The sequence below is a fragment of the Melospiza melodia genome, chromosome 3, assembly GCF_035770615.1.
Source record: "Melospiza melodia melodia isolate bMelMel2 chromosome 3, bMelMel2.pri, whole genome shotgun sequence".
Lineage (NCBI taxonomy): Eukaryota > Metazoa > Chordata > Aves > Passeriformes > Passerellidae > Melospiza > Melospiza melodia.
Genome location: NC_086196.1, coordinates 88,399,514 through 88,419,579, shown reverse-complemented (window position 1 = coordinate 88,419,579; position 20,066 = coordinate 88,399,514).

Sequence of the window (20,066 nt, the reverse complement as noted above, 5' to 3'; positions counted from 1 at the left end):
TCCCTGACACAAGGTGGCACCAGGGCCACGTCGGGCGGTGTTCGTAGTACTAAGGGCGTCCTAAAATTTGCCATCCAGAAGAGGGGCAGTTGAGTTTTGTTTGCCAGAGAAAAGGGCCGTGGTTTGTTTTTGGGGGCATATGGCTGAGAGTGGCCGGCTGGCCCCTGAAAATCCACGATAGGCAGGATGGTTCCCAGACCTGAGGTGGCACCAGTGCCATGTCGGGCTGGTTTGATAGTACTAAGCAGCTCCTGCAATCTGCCATGCAGAAGCGGGGCAGCTTACTTTTGTTTGCCAGGGAAACGGGCCGAGGTTTGTGTCTAGGTGCCTCTGGCTGGGGGTGGCTGGCTGGCTCCTGAAAAGCTACGATAGGCAGGATGGTGACCAGACCCATGGTGGCACCAGTGCCAAGTTGGGCTGGTTTGATAGTACCAAGTGGCTCCTGCAATCTGCCATCAAAAGTTTGGCAGGCGAGTTTTGTTTTCCAGGGAAAAGCACCGTTGTGCGTGTTTTGGGGCCTGTGGCTGGGAGTGGCCAGCTGGCTCCTTAGAATCCACGATACGCAGGATGGTTCCCAGACCCAAGGTGGCACCAGTGCCAAGTCGGGCTGGTTTGTTAGTACCAAGTGGTTCCTGCAATCTGCCATCCAGAAGCGGGGCAGCTGAATTTTGTTTGCCAGAGAAAAAGGCTGTTGTTTGTGTTTCGGGGCCTGTGGCTGGCAGTGGCCGGCTGGCTCCTGAAAATCCATGATACGCAGCATGGTTCCCAGACCCAAGGTGGCATCAGTGCCAAGTAGGGCTGGTTTCATAGTACCCAGTGGCTCCTGCAATCTGCCATCCAGAAGAGGGGCAGTTGAGTTTTGTTTTCCAGAGAAAAGGGCCGTGGTTTGTGTTTGGGGCCTATGGCTGAGAGTGACCGGCTGGCCCCTGAAAATCCACGATAGGAAGGATGGTTCCCAGATCCAAGGTGGCAGCAGTGCCATGTTGTTCTGGTGTGATAGTCCCAAGTGGCTCCTGCAATCTGCCATCCAGAAGCGGGGCAGCTGAGTTTTGTTTGCCAGAGAAAAAGGCTTTGGTTTGTATTTGGGGGCCTGTGGCTGGGAGTGTTCGGCTGGCTCCTGACAACCCACAATACGCAGGATGGTTCCCAGACCCAAGGTGGCACCAGTGCCAAGTCGGGCTGTTTTTATAGTACCAAGTGCGTCCTGCAATTTGCCATCCAGAAGAGGGGCAGTTGAGTTTTGTTTGCCAGAGAATAGCGCCGTTGTTTGTGTTTGGGGGCTTGTGGCTGGTAGTGGCCGACTGGCTCCTTAGAATCTGTGTTACGCAGCATGGTTCCCAGACCCAAGGTGGCACCAGTGCCAAGTTGGGCTGGTTTGATAGTACCAAGTGGCTCCTGCAATCTGCCATCCAGAAGCGGGGCAGCTTACTTTTGTTTGCCAGGGAAACGGGCCGAGGTTTGTGACTGGGGACCTATGGCTGGGAGTGACCGGCTGGCTCCTGAAAATCTACAATAGGCAGGATGGTTACCAGACCCATGGTGGCACCAGTGCCAAGTTGGGCTGGTTTGATAGTAACAAGTGGCTCCGGCAATCTGCCATCAAAAAGTTGGCAGGCGAGTTTTGTTTTCCAGGGAAAAGCGCCATTGTTTGTATTTGGGGGCCTGTGGCTGGGAGTGGCCGGCTGGCTCCTTTGAACCCACGATACGCAGGATGGTTCCCAGACCCAAGGTGGCACCAGTGCCAAGTCGGGCTGGTTTGATACTACCAAGTGCGTCCTGCAATCTGCCATCCAGAAGCGGGGCAGCTTACTTTTGTTTGCCAGGGAAACGGGCCGTGGGTTTTGATTGGGGGCATATAGCTGAGAGTGGCCGGCTGGCTCCTGAAAATCCACGCTAGGCAGCATGGTTCCCAGATGCAAGGTGGCACCAGTGCCAAGTCGGGCTGGTTTGATGGTGCAAAGTGTCTCCTGCAATCTGCCATCCAGAAGCGGGGCAGCTGATTTTTGTTTGCCAGAGAAAAATTCCGTGGATTGTTTTTGGGGGCATATTGCTGGGAGTGGCCGGCTGGCTCCTTAAAATGCTCGATACGCATGATGGTTCCCAGGCCCAAGGTGTCACCACTACCAAGTCGGCCTGCGGTTTTAGTATCAAGTTCATCCTGCAATTTGCCATCCAGAAGAGGGGCAGTTGAGTTTTGTTTGCCAGAGAAACGGGCCGAGGTTTCTGTTTGGGGACATATGGCTGAGAGTGGCCGGCTGGCCCCTGAATATCCACGATACACAGCATGGTTCCCAGATCCAAGGTGGCACCAGTGCCAAGTCGGGCTGGTTTGATAGTACCAAGTGTCTCCTGCAATCTGCCATCCAGAAGCGGGGCAGCTTACTTTTGTTTGCCAGAGAAATAGGCCTAGGTTTTTGTTTGGGGGCCTGTGGCTAGGAGTGGCCGGCTGGCTCCTAAGAATCCACGATACGCAGGATGTTTCCCAGACCCAAGGTGGCACCAGTGCCAAGTCGGGCTGGTTTGATAGTACCAAGTGGCTCCTGCAAACTCCATCAAAAAGTTGGCAGGCGTGTTTTGTTTTCCAGGGAACAGCGCCGTTGATTTTGTTTGGGGGCCTGTGGCTGGGAGTGGCCGGCTGGCTCCTTAGAATCCACGATACGCAGGATGGTTCCCAGACCCAAGGTGGCACCAGTGCCAAGTCGGGCTGGTTTGATTACACCAAGTGGCTCCTGCAATCTGCCATCCAGAAGTGAGGCAGCTAAGTTTTGTTTGCGAGAAAAAAGGGCCGTGGTTTTTGTTGGGGGCCTGTGGCTGGGAGTAGCCGGCTGGCTCCTTAAAATCCACGATAGGCAGGATGGTTCCCAGACCCAAGGTGGCACCAGTGCCAAGTCGGGCTGGTTTGATAGTACCAAGTGGCTCCTGCAATCTGCCATCCAGAAGCGGGGCAGCTGAATTTTGTTTGCCAGAGAAAAAGGCTGTGGTTTGTGTTTGGGGGCCTGTGGCTGGCAGTGGCCGGCTGGCTCCTGAAAATCCACGATACGCAGCATGGTTCCCAGACCCAAGGTGGCACCAGTGCCAAGTGGGGCTCGTTTGACAGTGTCAAGTGCCTCCTGCAATCTCCCATCCAGAAGCGGGGCGGCTGAGTTTTTTTTGCCAGGGAAACGGACCTTTGTTTTTGATTGGGCTCTGTGGCCGAGAGTGGTCGGCTGTCTCCTGACAATCCACAATACGCAGGATGGTTCCCAGACCCAAGGTGGCACCAGTGCCAAGTCGGGCTGGTTTGATAGTACCAAGTGTCTCCTGCAATCTGCCATCCAGAAGCGGGGCAGCTGAGTTTTGTTTGCCAGAGAAAAGGGCCGTGGGTTGTGTTTGGGGGCATATGGCTGGGAGTGGCCACCTGGCTCCTTAAAATGCACGATACGCCGCATGGTAACCAGACGCAAGGTGGCACCAGTGCCAAGTCAGGCTGTTTTTGTAGTACCCAGTGGCTCCTGCAATTTGCCATCCACAAGCGGGGCAGTTGAATTTTGTTTGCTAGAGAAAAGGGCTGTGGTTTGTGTTTGGGGGCCTATGGCTGAGAGTGGCCGGCTGGCCCCTGAAAATCAACGATAGGCAGGATGGTTCCCAGATCCAAGGTGGCACCAGTGCCAAGTAAGGCTGGTTGTATGGTTCAAAGTGACTCCTGCAATCTGCCATCCAGAAGCGGGACAGCTGAGTTTTTTTTGCCAGAGAAAATGTCCATGGTTTCTTTTTGGGGCATACGGCATGGAATTGCCGGCTGGCTCCTTAAAATGCTCGATACGCAGGATGGTTCCCAGAGCCAAGGTGGCACCACTGCCAAGTCGGGCTCTTTTTGTAGTACCAAGTGCGTCCTGCAATTTGCCATCCAGAAGAGGGGCAGTTGAGTTTTGTTTGCCAGAGAAAAGGGCCGAGGTTTGTGTTTGGGGGCATATGGCTGGGAATGACCGGCTGGCCCCTGAAAATCCACGATACGCCGGATGGTTCCCAGATCCAAGGTGGTACCATTACCAAGTCGGGCTGGTTTGATAGTCCCAAGTGGCTCCTGCAAACTGCCATCCAGAAGCGGGGCAGCTTACTTTTGTTTGCCAGGGAAATGGGCCGTTGTTTGTGTTTGGGTGCCTGTGGCTGGGAGTGTTCGGCTGGTTCCTGAATATGTACGATACGCAGGATTGTTCCCAGATCCAAGGTGGCAGCAGTGCCATGTTGTGCTGGTGTGATAGTCCCAAGTGGCTCCTGCAATCTGCCATCCAGAAGTGGGGCAGCTGATTTTTGTTTGCCAGAGAAAAGGTCCGTGGTTTGTTTTTGGGGGCATATGGCTGAGAGTGGCCGGCTGGCCCCTGAAAATCCACGATACACAGGATGGTTCCCAGATCCAAGGTGGCACCTGTGCCAAGTCGGGCTGATTTGATAGTACTAAGTAGCTCCTGCAATCTGCCATGCAGAAGCGGGGCAGCTTACTTTTGTTTGCCAGGGAAACGGGCCGAGGTTTGTGTTTGGGGGCCTATGGCTGAGAGTGACCGGCTGGCTCCTGAAAATCCATGATACGCAGCATGGTTCCCAGACCCAAGGTGGCACCAGTGCCAAGTGGGGCTGGTTTCACAGTGTCAAGTGCCTCCTGCAATCTCCCATCCAGAAGCGGGGCAGCTGAGTTTTGTTTGCCTGTGAAACGGGCCGTTGTTTTTAATTGGGGTCTGTGGCCGAGAGTGTTCGGCTGGCTCCTGACAACCCACAATACGCAGGATGGTTCCCAGACCCAAGGTGGCACCAGTGCCAAGTCGGGCTGTTTTTATAGTACCAAGTGCGTCCTGCAATTTGCCATCCAGAAGAGGGGCAGTTGAGTTTTGTTTGCCAGAGAATAGCGCCGTTGTTTGTGTTTGGGGGCTTGTGGCTGGGAGTGGCCGACTGGCTCCTTAGAATCTGTGTTACGCAGCATGGTTCCCAGACCCAAGGTGGCACCAGTGCCAAGTTGGGCTGGTTTGATAGTACCAAGTGGCTCCTGCAATCTGCCATCCAGAAGCGGGGCAGCTTACTTTTGTTTGCCAGGGAAACGGGCCGAGGTTTGTGACTGGGGACCTATGGCTGGGAGTGACCGGCTGGCTCCTGAAAAGCTACAATAGGCAGGATGGGTACCAGACCCATGGTGGCAGCAGTGCCAAGTTGGGCTGATTTGATAGTACCAAGTGGCTCCTGCAATCTGCCATCAAAAAGTTGGCAGGCGAGTTTTGTTTTCCAGGGAAAAGCGCCATTGTTTGTATTTGGGGGCCTGTGGCTGGGAGTGGCCGGCTGGCTCCTTTGAACCCACGATACGCAGGATGGTTCCCAGACCCAAGGTGGCACCAGTGCCAAGTCGGGCAGGTTTGATACTACCAAGTGCGTCCTGCAATCTGCCATCCAGAAGCGGGGCAGCTTAATTTTGTTTGCCAGGGAAACGGGCCGTGGGTTTTGTTTGGGGGCATATAGCTGAGAGTGGCCGGCTGGCTCCTGAAAATCCACGCTAGGCAGCATGGTTCCCAGATGCAAGGTGGCACCAGTGCCAAGTCGGGCTGGTTTGATGGTGCAAAGTGGCTCCTGCAATCTGCCATCCAGAAGCGGGGCAGCTGATTTTGTTTGCCAGAGAAAAATTCCGTGGATTGTTTTTGGGGGCATATTGCTGGGAGTGGCCGGCTGGCTCCTTAAAATGCTCGATACGCATGATGGTTCCCAGGCCCAAGGTGTCACCACTACCAAGTCGGCCTGCGGTTTTAGTATCAAGTTCATCCTGCAATTTGCCATCCAGAAGAGGGGCAGTTGAGTTTTGTTTGCCAGAGAAACGGGCCGAGGTTTCTGTTTGGGGACATATGGCTGAGAGTGGCCAGCTGGCCCCTGAATATCCACGATACACAGCATGGTTCCCAGATCCAAGGTGGCACCAGTGCCAAGTCGGGCTGGTTTGATAGTACCAAGTGTCTCCTGCAATCTGCCATCCAGAAGCAGGGCAGCTTACTTTTGTTTGCCAGAGAAATAGGCCTAGGTTTTTGTTTGGGGGTCTGTGGCTAGGAGTGGCCGGCTGGCTCCTAAGAATCCACGATACGCAGGATGTTTCCCAGACCCAAGGTGGCACCAGTGCCAAGTCGGGCTGGTTTGATAGTACCAAGTGGCTCCTGCAAACTCCATCAAAAAGTTGGCAGGCGTGTTTTGTTTTCCAGGGAACAGCGCCGTTGATTTTGTTTGGGGGCCTGTGGCTGGGAGTGGCCGGCTGGCTCCTTAGAATCCACGATACGCAGGATGGTTCCCAGACCCAAGGTGGCACCAGTGCCAAGTCGGGCTGGTTTGATTACACCAAGTGGCTCCTGCAATCTGCCATCCAGAAGTGAGGCAGCTAAGTTTTGTTTGCGAGAAAAAAGGGCCGTGGTTTTTGTTGGGGGCCTGTGGCTGGGAGTAGCCGGCTGGCTCCTTAAAATCCACGATAGGCAGGATGGTTCCCAGACCCAAGGTGGCACCAGTGCCAAGTCGGGCTGGTTTGATAGTACCAAGTGGCTCCTGCAATCTGCCATCCAGAAGCGGGGCAGCTGAGTTTTGTTTGCCAGAGGAAAAGGCTGTGGTTTGTGTTTGGGGGCCTGTGGCTGGCAGTGGCCGGCTGGCTCCTGAAAATCCACGATACGCAGCATGGTTCCCAGACCCAAGGTGGCACCAGTGCCAAGTGGGGCTCGTTTGACAGTGTCAAGTGCCTCCTGCAATCTCCCATCCAGAAGCGGGGCAGCTGAGTTTTTTTTGCCAGGGAAACGGACCTTTGTTTTTGATTGGGGTCTGTGGCCGAGAGTGGTCGGCTGTCTCCGGACAATCCACAATACGCAGGATGGTTCCCAGACCCAAGGTGGCACCAGTGCCAAGTCGGGCTGGTTTGATAGTACCAAGTGTCTCCTGCAATCTGCCATCCAGAAGCGGGGCAGCTGAGTTTTGTTTGCCAGAGAAAAGGGCCGTGGGTTGTGTTTGGGGGCATATGGCTGGGAGTGGCCACCTGGCTCCTTAAAATGCACGATACGCCGCATGGTAACCAGACGCAAGGTGGCACCAGTGCCAAGTCAGGCTGTTTTTGTAGTACCCAGTGGCTCCTGCAATTTGCCATCCAGAAGCGGGGCAGTTGAATTTTGTTTGCTAGAGAAAAGGGCTGTGGTTTGTGTTTGGGGGCCTATGGCTGAGAGTGGCCGGCTGGCCCCTGAAAATCAACGATAGGCAGGATGGTTCCCAGATCCAAGGTGGCACCAGTGCCAAGTAAGGCTGGTTGTATGGTTCAAAGTGACTCCTGCAATCTGCCATCCAGAAGCGGGACAGCTGAGTTTTTTTTGCCAGAGAAAATGTCCATGGTCTCTTTTTGGGGCATACGGCTGGGAATTGCCGGCTGGCTCCTTAAAATGCTCGATACGCAGGATGGTTCCCAGAGCCAAGGTGGCACCACTGCCAAGTCGGGCTCTTTTTGTAGTACCAAGTGCGTCCTGCAATTTGCCATCCAGAAGAGGGGCAGTTGAGTTTTGTTTGCCAGAGGAAAGGGCCGAGGTTTGTGTTTGGGGGCATATGGCTGGGAATGACCGGCTGGCCCCTGAAAATCCACGATAGGAAGGATGGTTCCCAGATCCAAGGTGGTACCATTACCAAGTCGGGCTGGTTTGATAGTCCCAAGTGGCTCCTGCAAACTGCCATCCAGAAGCGGGGCAGCTGAGTTTTGTTTGCCAGGGAAATGGGCCGTTGTTTGTGTTTGGGGGCCTGTGGCTGGGAGTGTTCGGCTGGTTCCTGAATATGTACGATACGCAGGATTGTTCCCAGATCCAAGGTGGCAGCAGTGCCATGTTGTGCTGGTGTGATAGTCCCAAGTGGCTCCTGCAATCTGCCATCCAGAAGTGGGGCAGCTGATTTTTGTTTGCCAGAGAAAAGGTCCGTGGTTTGTTTTTGGGGGCATATGGCTGAGAGTGGCCGGCTGGCCCCTGAAAATCCACGATACACAGGATGGTTCCCAGATCCAAGGTGGCACCTGTGCCAAGTCGGGCTGATTTGATAGTACTAAGTAGCTCCTGCAATCTGCCATGCAGAAGCGGGGCAGCTTACTTTTGTTTGCCAGGGAAACGGGCCGAGGTTTGTGTTTGGGGGCCTATGGCTGAGAGTGACCGGCTGGCTCCTGAAAATCCATGATACGCAGCATGGTTCCCAGACCCAAGGTGGCACCAGTGCCAAGTGGGGCTGGTTTCACAGTGTCAAGTGCCTCCTGCAATCTCCCATCCAGAAGCGGGGCAGCTGAGTTTTGTTTGCCTGTGAAACGGGCCGTTGTTTTTAATTGGGGTCTGTGGCCGAGAGTGTTCGGCTGGCTCCTGACAACCCACAATACGCAGGATGGTTCCCAGACCCAAGGTGGCACCAGTGCCAAGTCGGGCTGTTTTTATAGTACCAAGTGCGTCCTGCAATTTGCCATCCAGAAGAGGGGCAGTTGAGTTTTGTTTGCCAGAGAATAGCGCCGTTGTTTGTGTTTGGGGGCTTGTGGCTGGGAGTGGCCGACTGGCTCCTTAGAATCTGTGTTACGCAGCATGGTTCCCAGACCCAAGGTGGCACCAGTGCCAAGTTGGGCTGGTTTGATAGTACCAAGTGGCTCCTGCAATCTGCCATCCAGAAGCGGGGCAGCTTACTTTTGTTTGCCAGGGAAACGGGCCGAGGTTTGTGACTGGGGACCTATGGCTGGGAGTGACCGGCTGGCTCCTGAAAAGCTACAATAGGCAGGATGGTTACCAGACCCATGGTGGCAGCAGTGCCAAGTTGGGCTGATTTGATAGTACCAAGTGGCTCCTGCAATCTGCCATCAAAAAGTTGGCAGGCGAGTTTTGTTTTCCAGGGAAAAGCGCCATTGTTTGTATTTGGGGGCCTGTGGCTGGGAGTGGCCGGCTGGCTCCTTTGAACCCACGATATGCAGGATGGTTCCCAGACCCAAGGTGGCACCAGTGCCAAGTCGGGCTGGTTTGATACTACCAAGTGCGTCCTGCAATCTGCCATCCAGAAGCGGGGCAGCTTAATTTTGTTTGCCAGGGAAACGGGCCGTGGGTTTTGTTTGGGGGCATATAGCTGAGAGTGGCCGGCTGGCTCCTGAAAATCCACGCTAGGCAGCATGCTTCCCAGATGCAAGGTGGCACCAGTGCCAAGTCGGGCTGGTTTGATGGTGCAAAGTGGCTCCTGCAATCTGCCATCCAGAAGCGGGGCAGCTGATTTTTGTTTGCCAGAGAAAAATTCCGTGGATTGTTTTTGGGGGCATATTGCTGGGAGTGGCCGGCTGGCTCCTTAAAATGCTCGATACGCATGATGGTTCCCAGGCCCAAGGTGTCACCACTACCAAGTCGGCCTGCGGTTTTAGTATCAAGTTCATCCTGCAATTTGCCATCCAGAAGAGGGGCAGTTGAGTTTTGTTTGCCAGAGAAACGGGCCGAGGTTTCTGTTTGGGGACATATGGCTGAGAGTGGCCAGCTGGCCCCTGAATATCCACGATACACAGCATGGTTCCCAGATCCAAGGTGGCACCAGTGCCAAGTCGGGCTGGTTTGATAGTACCAAGTGTCTCCTGCAATCTGCCATCCAGAAGCAGGGCAGCTTACTTTTGTTTGCCAGAGAAATAGGCCTAGGTTTTTGTTTGGGGGTCTGTGGCTAGGAGTGGCCGGCTGGCTCCTAAGAATCCACGATACGCAGGATGTTTCCCAGACCCAAGGTGGCACCAGTGCCAAGTCGGGCTGGTTTGATAGTACCAAGTGGCTCCTGCAAACTCCATCAAAAAGTTGGCAGGCGTGTTTTGTTTTCCAGGGAACAGCGCCGTTGATTTTGTTTGGGGGCCTGTGGCTGGGAGTGGCCGGCTGGCTCCTTAGAATCCACGATACGCAGGATGGTTCCCAGACCCAAGGTGGCACCAGTGCCAAGTCGGGCTGGTTTGATTACACCAAGTGGCTCCTGCAATCTGCCATCCAGAAGTGAGGCAGCTAAGTTTTGTTTGCGAGAAAAAAGGGCCGTGGTTTTTGTTGGGGGCCTGTGGCTGGGAGTAGCCGGCTGGCTCCTTAAAATCCACGATAGGCAGGATGGTTCCCAGACCCAAGGTGGCACCAGTGCCAAGTCGGGCTGGTTTGATAGTACCAAGTGGCTCCTGCAATCTGCCATCCAGAAGCGGGGCAGCTGAGTTTTGTTTGCCAGAGGAAAAGGCTGTGGTTTGTGTTTGGGGGCCTGTGGCTGGCAGTGGCCGGCTGGCTCCTGAAAATCCACGATACGCAGCATGGTTCCCAGACCCAAGGTGGCACCAGTGCCAAGTGGGGCTCGTTTGACAGTGTCAAGTGCCTCCTGCAATCTCCCATCCAGAAGCGGGGCAGCTGAGTTTTTTTTGCCAGGGAAACGGACCTTTGTTTTTGATTGGGCTCTGTGGCCGAGAGTGGTCGGCTGTCTCCGGACAATCCACAATACGCAGGATGGTTCCCAGACCCAAGGTGGCACCAGTGCCAAGTCGGGCTGGTTTGATAGTACCAAGTGTCTCCTGCAATCTGCCATCCAGAAGCGGGGCAGCTGAGTTTTGTTTGCCAGAGAAAAGGGCCGTGGGTTGTGTTTGGGGGCATATGGCTGGGAGTGGCCACCTGGCTCCTTAAAATGCACGATACGCCGCATGGTAACCAGACGCAAGGTGGCACCAGTGCCAAGTCAGGCTGTTTTTGTAGTACCCAGTGGCTCCTGCAATTTGCCATCCAGAAGCGGGGCAGTTGAATTTTGTTTGCTAGAGAAAAGGGCTGTGGTTTGTGTTTGGGGGCCTATGGCTGAGAGTGGCCGGCTGGCCCCTGAAAATCAACGATAGGCAGGATGGTTCCCAGATCCAAGGTGGCACCAGTGCCAAGTAAGGCTGGTTGTATGGTTCAAAGTGACTCCTGCAATCTGCCATCCAGAAGCGGGACAGCTGAGTTTTTTTTGCCAGAGAAAATGTCCATGGTCTCTTTTTGGGGCATACGGCTGGGAATTGCCGGCTGGCTCCTTAAAATGCTCGATACGCAGGATGGTTCCCAGAGCCAAGGTGGCACCACTGCCAAGTCGGGCTCTTTTTGTAGTACCAAGTGCGTCCTGCAATTTGCCATCCAGAAGAGGGGCAGTTGAGTTTTGTTTGCCAGAGGAAAGGGCCGAGGTTTGTGTTTGGGGGCATATGGCTGGGAATGACCGGCTGGCCCCTGAAAATCCACGATAGGAAGGATGGTTCCCAGATCCAAGGTGGTACCATTACCAAGTCGGGCTGGTTTGATAGTCCCAAGTGGCTCCTGCAAACTGCCATCCAGAAGCGGGGCAGCTGAGTTTTGTTTGCCAGGGAAATGGGCCGTTGTTTGTGTTTGGGGGCCTGTGGCTGGGAGTGTTCGGCTGGTTCCTGAATATGTACGATACGCAGGATTGTTCCCAGATCCAAGGTGGCAGCAGTGCCATGTTGTGCTGGTGTGATAGTCCCAAGTGGCTCCTGCAATCTGCCATCCAGAAGTGGGGCAGCTGATTTTTGTTTGCCAGAGAAAAGGTCCGTGGTTTGTTTTTGGGGGCATATGGCTGAGAGTGGCCGGCTGGCCCCTGAAAATCCACGATACACAGGATGGTTCCCAGATCCAAGGTGGCACCTGTGCCAAGTCGGGCTGATTTGATAGTACTAAGTAGCTCCTGCAATCTGCCATGCAGAAGCGGGGCAGCTTACTTTTGTTTGCCAGGGAAACGGGCCGAGGTTTGTGTTTGGGGGCCTATGGCTGAGAGTGACCGGCTGGCTCCTGAAAAGCTACAATAGGCAGGATGGTGACCAGACCCATGGTGGCACCAGTGCCAAGTTGGGCTGGTTTGATAGTACCAAGTGGTTCCTGCAATCTGCCATCCAGAAGCAGGGCAGCTGAGTTTTGTTTGCCAGAGAAAAGGGCCTTGGTTTGTGTTTGGGGGCATATGGCTGGGTGTGGCCAGCTGGCTCCTTAAAATGCACGATATGCAACATGGCTCCCAGACCCAAGGTGGCACCAGTGCCAAGTTGGGCTGGTTTGATAGTACCAAGTGGCTCCTGCAATCTTCCATGATCACGTGGAGAAATACTTTCTGGTTTCAGCCTCATGCTCTTTCTTCTCTCCCTCAACTTCTCTATCACCTCTCATCTGGTTCACATGCGCTGTCTTCAAGGTCCACAGGCTACTTTTCACAGAATCTTCTGGCCTGATGAAGTAAGAATGATGAATAGAACAGAGCTGGGATCTATTTTCCAGTTTGGATAAAATGCATTCTGCACACAAATCCAAGGAGAACGGGCTGCCCCGATGCCCAGAAAATCTTTCACTCCTGCTAGTGTTCTACGTCAACCGCAACTTAGTCTGAAAGAAAAGCTTTTTCTCTGAGAGCATCTGAGAGGTTTGCATGAAGCACTGATATCTGACATATGCAATTTTGAATAGGAGAGGAAAAAGAAAATGGCAAGGAGTTTTTAATTTTAGTGGTTTCAATTTTAATTTCCGTGCACTTTTTCAAAACTTGTCAGCTCAAATGCCCATCAACATCTTTTAGTCATCTGTAAGTCAGTATTCATATAAAATGTGCTTCAAATCCAAAGAATTTCAAATTTGCACTCCAAGCTTCTATGCCTAGATTTATGATTTCCTACACATATTAGATGAAAGGAAGGCCTTTTTTACTGTGGGAGTGCTGGAACACTGGAACAGGTTGCCCAGAGAAGTTGTGGGTGTCCCATCCCTGAAAGTATTCAAGGTCACCTTGGACGGGGCTTGGAGCAGCAACAAAGGAGAAGCTTGATGGTAGAGAAACAAAGTTGGACTATAGAAGAAACTCGGATTGAAGTATAGGATCAAGTTTTCTCTCAGCTCTTGGGGTAAATTCAAAGTTGTACAAAATGACATTTATCTGTGCTATTCACTACTGTAACAGAAAGTTTCATGAAAACTGTACAGAAGATAGTAAATTTTAAAAGAGATAAGAATTACAGCATAAAATCCATGGGATAGGTTACAACATGAGACACTCTCTAAGAGAAAATCTCTGTGTTTCAGCACTTCATCGGGGTAAGATTTCATGAAGTGCCAAAGAAGGCGGCAAAATATCATTCGGGACATTATTTACTGGAATTCAGCCTGGCCATTAGTAGGAACTGCCTTTGAACATATCATGTAGATATACCACACACACTTTCCCTTCACTGAAAAATTACTGTTTACAACAAATAAGCAATTGACGATCAAAATTGATTGAAAGCATCTTAAACATGTCAAGTATTTCATTGTAGATGATCTGTGATCCAAATGCTTCTTCCACCTTCGAGTGGGACAGAAGAATTCTTCCATATCATGATGGTTTAAAATTGTATCAACCAATGTTTTCTGCTGAAAAGATATCATCTATTTTTTTCTATTTTTGGAAGAAAATATTCCTAGACATACAACAGGTGAGAACTAAGTAATTTTAAAGAAACAAATGAAATGAAAATATTCTGTAAATAGAATGAAATGAAAAGCTGTGTTTTAAATAGGAGCTAAATATTAAACAGAATTTTTGTACCAGGCATTTGAATTACTGCACCAGCTCTTTTGCCCATCAAGAGAGGCATTTCAGTCTTTTCCAAGGTGTTCATGATCTGCTATGCTGATCTCTGTGTGTGCCTAGGTGTGTGTGGAGGGGGGGGCATATGAAGGGGAGTGTGTATGTTTGCTTTACAATTGTTGTGGCAGATTCATGCCTCAGCTCCACATTTTGTTTTAAAAAGGTCACACCGAGTGGATATGAAGTTTACTATCAACAAGAGATCGATTCCCAAATCATCCATTTGACTCTCCCTTATAAATCATGTGCTTTGTTGCATATTTTATCAAATATACTTTCAAGCCAGATGGAGGAAGGAGGATGTGGGAATCCCTCCACCATCTTGCAACTTTTATGTAAGTAGGTTTTCAAGAAAATCATCATTTCTCTTTTAAATATGTCTGGAACAGGCATGATGGTAGTGTCAACCTGTTGGAGTTTTTGTTGCTGGAAGAAGTTGTACAAAAGGATTGGTTTTTACATTGACCAGTTACTGAATCAAGCGCAGGAATACATTGGAAATTTAGCTGGGGGTTCCTTTTCCCAGCAGACTACTTCTAGAACGAGCTTGTACACTGAAGCTGACTCTTTTGCTCTCTTTTTGTTTCTTTCCTATTTTCTTGGCTTCTTTGCCACTATCTAGACAATTTTGGAACTTTGTTCCCAACTAAAATGGTTTCAATAGTCTGATTGTGATCATACATTTTTACAAGGAATTTTTAAAATCTTTCCTCGAGTCCAGAAAGTCAAGGACTTAGATCTTTTTCTTCCCTTATCAATATTGCCATGAAATTGATAAATAAAGACCAACTCTTTATTTTTGTTTTTAACCCACGTAGATAATTCCCATCCATTAATCCATTTTGTGGACCAATAGCTGCCATTCTGATGGAAGCTGTCACTTCTTAACAATAGGCATTCTGTGACTATGTTGACAGCACTTTGGGTGAAGATCCTAACTGGTCTTAGATATACATAGGGAGAAATTTGCTCAGCCAGTGTCAGTCTTAAGCATGCGTATCAGAAGATCTTTCTAGAGCTGGGAATTTTCCCATGAAAGGGATTCAGTTAGGGAAGAGACACTTGTGCCAGAGTTTTACATTCTTCTTGAACACTGCTTAAGGAACTTAGATGCCATGTCCATTTGGATCTCTGTCTGCACAGAACTTTGTCATGCCAGTGCTTTGAAATGCATCTTGAAGAGAATTCACTAGCACAGAATGAAAGAGAGTGGAAGGGGTTGGTGGGGCTAACCAGGCCCAACCCCCCTGCCTAAACCAGGATACCTAGAGCCTCTTGCCCAGGATTCTATCTGGGTGTACTTTTAATGTCTTCAAAGATCCAGGCTCCACAATCTTTCTGGGCAGTCTGTGCCGTGGTTCAGTCACCCTGACAGTAAAGAAACATTTACTGATGTTCAAAGGCAATCTCCTGTATTTCAGTGTGTGCCCACTGCCTCTTGTCTTTACCCTCAGCATCACTGAAAAGACACTGATTCCCTCCCCTTTGCACTATTGCTTCCATATGTATGTGTGATGCCATGTAGAGGTATGTCAAAAACCTCCCTGAAGCCCAGGCAGATAATATTCCCTTCATCTACCAGTCAAGTTGATTCATCAGAGGAGTTTAAAGTGATGTTCAGCATGAAATTCCCCTGAAAAATCATGCTAACTACATTATTTGGTCATCTGTCATGTGCCTGGCAAGGATTTCCAGGAAGAGCTGCTTCATCAACTTCCTGGGGATAAAAAAGAGGCTGGCTGGTTTGTACTATGGCGAGTCCTCTTAATTGCCTTTTTTGAAGATGGGTGTCATATGCTAACATCCACTCTTTAGCCTCTCTTGTCGTCTACATCTTAGCAAAACGCTTTTCCACTATGTCTGGCTAGGAAAAACTGTGCCAGCACAGAAAACATCTCCCATCGTGTTCTAGAAGTTGCACGGATGTCTGCCAAGTGTTTGGCAGGAAGAAAAGAAAAGTTGTCCAAAACAGCTTCCAATCGAATGTTCCTGTGATTGGAAAAGTCAGGAGAGTGCAAAGGTACTGTTTTCTATCAGTTGGCAAGGTGCGCACACAATCCCAGTGTTGTACAGCTTGCTTCTTCACCTTCCCGAAGCTGCCGCTCTCGCCGGCTGCCGGAGCCCAAGAAGCGGCTTCTTCGCGCAAAGACGATTGTGCCGCTCACAGTGCTCTCCTTAGCGCGGCTTCTGCCGAAAGACGCCCGGCAGCGGCTCTTACCTCCGGAGAGCACCCTACCTTCGTCTTTAGCTCCTCTTCTCATCTACACCTCGGCAAAAAGCTTCTCCACTATGTCTGGCTAGGAAAAACTGTGCCAGCACAGAAAACATCTCCCATCGTGTTCTAGAAGTTGCACGGATGTCTGCCAAGTGTTTGGCAGGAAGAAAAGAAAAGTTGTCCAAAACAGCTTCCAATCGAATGTTCCTGTGATTGGAAAAGTCAGGAGAGTGCAAAGGTACTGTTTTCTATCAGTTGGCAAGGTGCGCACACAATCCCAGTGTTGTACAGCTTGCTTCTTCACCTTCCCGAAGCTGCCGCTCTCGCCGGCTGCCGGAGCCGAAGAAGCGGCTTCTTCGCGCAAAGACGATTGTGCCGCTCACAGTGCTCTCCTTAGCGCGGCTTCTGCCGAAAGACGCCCGGCAGCGGCTCTTACCTCCGGAGAGCATCCTACCTTCGTCTTTCGCGTCTTTTGTAGTCTACATCTTAGCAAAACGCTTTTCCACTATGTCTGGCTAGGAAAAACTGTGCCAGCACAGAAAACATCTCCCATCGTGTTCTAGAAGTTGCACGGATGTCTGCCAAGTGTTTGGCAGGAAGAAAAGAAAAGTTGTCCAAAACAGCTTCCAATCGAATGTTCCTGTGATTGGAAAAGTCAGGAGAGTGCAAAGGTACTGTTTTCTATCAGTTGGCAAGGTGCGCACACAATCCCAGTGTTGTACAGCTTGCTTCTTCACCTTCCCGAAGCTGCCGCTCTCGCCGGCTGCCGGAGCCCAAGAAGCGGCTTCTTCGCGCAAAGACGATTGTGCCGCTCACAGTGCTCTCCTTAGCGCGGCTTCTGCCGAAAGACGCCCGGCAGCGGCTCTTACCTCCGGAGAGCATCCTACCTTCGTCTTTAGCTCCTCTTCTCATCTACACCTCGGCAAAAAGCTTTTCCACTATGTCTGGCTAGGAAAAACTGTGCCAGCACAGAAAACATCTCCCATCGTGTTCTAGAAGTTGCACGGATGTCTGCCAAGTGTTTGGCAGGAAGAAAAGAAAAGTTGTCCAAAACAGCTTCCAATCGAATGTTCCTGTGATTGGAAAAGTCAGGAGAGTGCAAAGATACTGTTTTCTATCAGTTGGCAAGGTGCGCACACAATCCCAGTGTTGTACAGCTTGCTTCTTCACCTTCCCGAAGCTGCCGCTCTCGCCGGCTGCCGGAGCCCAAGAAGCGGCTTCTTCGCGCAAAGACGATTGTGCCGCTCACAGTGCTCTCCTTAGCGCGGCTTCTGCCGAAAGACGCCCGGCAGCGGCTCTTACCTCCGGAGAGCATCCTACCTTCGTCTTTCGCGTCTTTTGTAGTCTACATCTTAGCAAAACGCTTTTCCACTATGTCTGGCTAGGAAAAACTGTGCCAGCACAGAAAACATCTCCCATCGTGTTCTAGAAGTTGCACGGATGTCTGCCAAGTGTTTGGGAGGAAGAAAAGAAAAGTTGTCCAAAACAGCTTCCAATCGAATGTTCATGTGATTGGAAAAGTCAGGAGAGTGCAAAGGTACTGTTTTCTATCAGTTGGCAAGGTACGCACACAATCCCAGTGTTGTACAGCTTGCTTCTTCATCTTCCCGAAGCTGCCACTCTCAGGAGGTAAGAGCCGCTGCCGGGCGTCTTTCGGCAGAAGCTGCGCTAAGGAGAGCACTGTGAGCGGCACAATCGTCTTTGCGCGAAGAAGCCGCTTCTTGGGCTCCGGCAGCCGGCGAAAGCGGCTGCTTCGGGAAGGTGAAGAAGCAAGCTGTACAACACTGGGATTGTGTGCGCACCTTGCCAACTGATAGAAAACAGTACCTTTGCACTCTCCTGACTTTTCCAATCACAGGAACATTCGATTGGAAGCTGTTTTGGACAACTTTTCTTTTCTTCCTGCCAAACACTTGGCAGACATCCGTGCAACTTCTAGAACACGATGGGAGATGTTTTCTGTGCTGGCACAGTTTTTCCTAGCCAGACATAGTGGAAAAGCGTTTTGCTAAGATGTAGACTACAAAAGACGCGAAAGACGAAGGTAGGATGCTCTCCGGAGGTAAGAGCCGCTGCCGGGCGTCTTTCGGCAGAAGCCGCGCTAAGGAGAGCCCTGTGAGCGGCACAATCGTCTTTGCGCGAAGAAGCCGCTTCTTGGGCTCCGGCAGCCGGCGAGAGCGGCAGCTTCGGGAAGGTGAAGAAGCAAGCTGTACAACACTGGGATTGTGTGCGCACCTTGCCAACTGATAGAAAACAGTACCTTTGCACTCTCCTGACTTTTCCAATCACAGGAACATTCGATTGGAAGCTGTTTTGGACAACTTTTCTTTTCTTCCTGCCAAACACTTGGCAGACATCCGTGCAACTTCTAGAACACGATGGGAGATGTTTTCTGTGCTGGCACAGTTTTTCCTAGCCAGACATAGTGGAAAAGCGTTTTGCTAAGATGTAGACTACAAAAGACGCGAAAGACGAAGGTAGGATGCTCTCCGGAGGTAAGAGCCGCTGCCGGGCGTCTTTCGGCAGAAGCCGCGCTAAGGAGAGCACTGTGAGCGGCACAATCGTCTTTGCGCGAAGAAGCCGCTTCTTGGGCTCCGGCAGCCGGCGAGAGCGGCAGCTTCGGGAAGGTGAAGAAGCAAGCTGTACAACACTGGGATTGTGTGCGCACCTTGCCAACTGATAGAAAACAGTACCTTTGCACTCTCCTGACTTTTCCAATCACAGGAACATTCGATTGGAAGCTGTTTTGGACAACTTTTCTTTTCTTCCTGCCAAACACTTGGCAGACATCCGTGCAACTTCTAGAACACGATGGGAGATGTTTTCTGTGCTGGCACAGTTTTTCCTAGCCAGACATAGTGGAAAAGCGTTTTGCTAAGATGTAGACTACAAAAGACGAGAAAGACGAAGGTAGGATGCTCTCCGGAGGTAAGAGCCGCTGCCGGGCGTCTTTCGGCAGAAGCCGCGCTAAGGAGAGCACTGTGAGCGGCACAATCGTCTTTGCGCGAAGAAGCCGATTCATCGGCTCCGGCAGTCGGCGAGAGCGGCAGCTTCGGGAAGGTGAAGAAGCAAGCTGTACAACACTGGGATTGTGTGCGCACCTTGCCAACTGATAGAAAACAGTACCTTTGCACTCTCCTGACTTTTCCAATCACAGGAACATTCGATTGGAAGCTGTTTTGGACAACTTTTCTTTTCTTCCTGCCAAACACTTGGCAGACATCCGTGCAACTTCTAGAACACGATGGGAGATGTTTTCTGTGCTGGCACAGTTTTTCCTAGCCAGACATAGTGGAAAAGCGTTTTGCTAAGATGTAGACTACAAAAGACGCGAAAGACGAAGGTAGGATGCTCTCCGGAGGTAAGAGCCGCTGCCGGGCGTCTTTCGGCAGAAGCCGCGCTAAGGAGAGCCCTGTGAGCGGCACAATCGTCTTTGCGCGAAGAAGCCGCTTCTTGGGCTCCGGCAGCCGGCGAGAGCGGCAGCTTCGGGAAGGTGAAGAAGCAAGCTGTACAACACTGGGATTGTGTGCGCACCTTGCCAACTGATAGAAAACAGTACCTTTGCACTCTCCTGACTTTTCCAATCACAGGAACATTCGATTGGAAGCTGTTTTGGACAACTTTTCTTTTCTTCCTGCCAAACACTTGGCAGACATCCGTGCAACTTCTAGAACACGATGGGAGATGTTTTCTGTGCTGGCACAGTTTTTCCTAGCCAGACATAGTGGAAAAGCGTTTTGCTAAGATGTAGACTACAAAAGACGCGAAAGACGAAGGTAGGATGCTCTCCGGAGGTAAGAGCCGCTGCCGGGCGTCTTTCGGCAGAAGCCGCGCTAAGGAGAGCACTGTGAGCGGCACAATCGTCTTTGCGCGAAGAAGCCGCTTCTTGGGCTCCGGCAGCCGGCGAGAGCGGCAGCTTCGGGAAGGTGAAGAAGCAAGCTGTACAACACTGGGATTGTGTGCGCACCTTGCCAACTGATAGAAAACAGTACCTTTGCACTCTCCTGACTTTTCCAATCACAGGAACATTCGATTGGAAGCTGTTTTGGACAACTTTTCTTTTCTTCCTGCCAAACACTTGGCAGACATCCGTGCAACTTCTAGAACACGATGGGAGATGTTTTCTGTGCTGGCACAGTTTTTCCTAGCCAGACATAGTGGAAAAGCGTTTTGCTAAGATGTAGACTACAAAAGACGAGAAAGACGAAGGTAGGATGCTCTCCGGAGGTAAGAGCCGCTG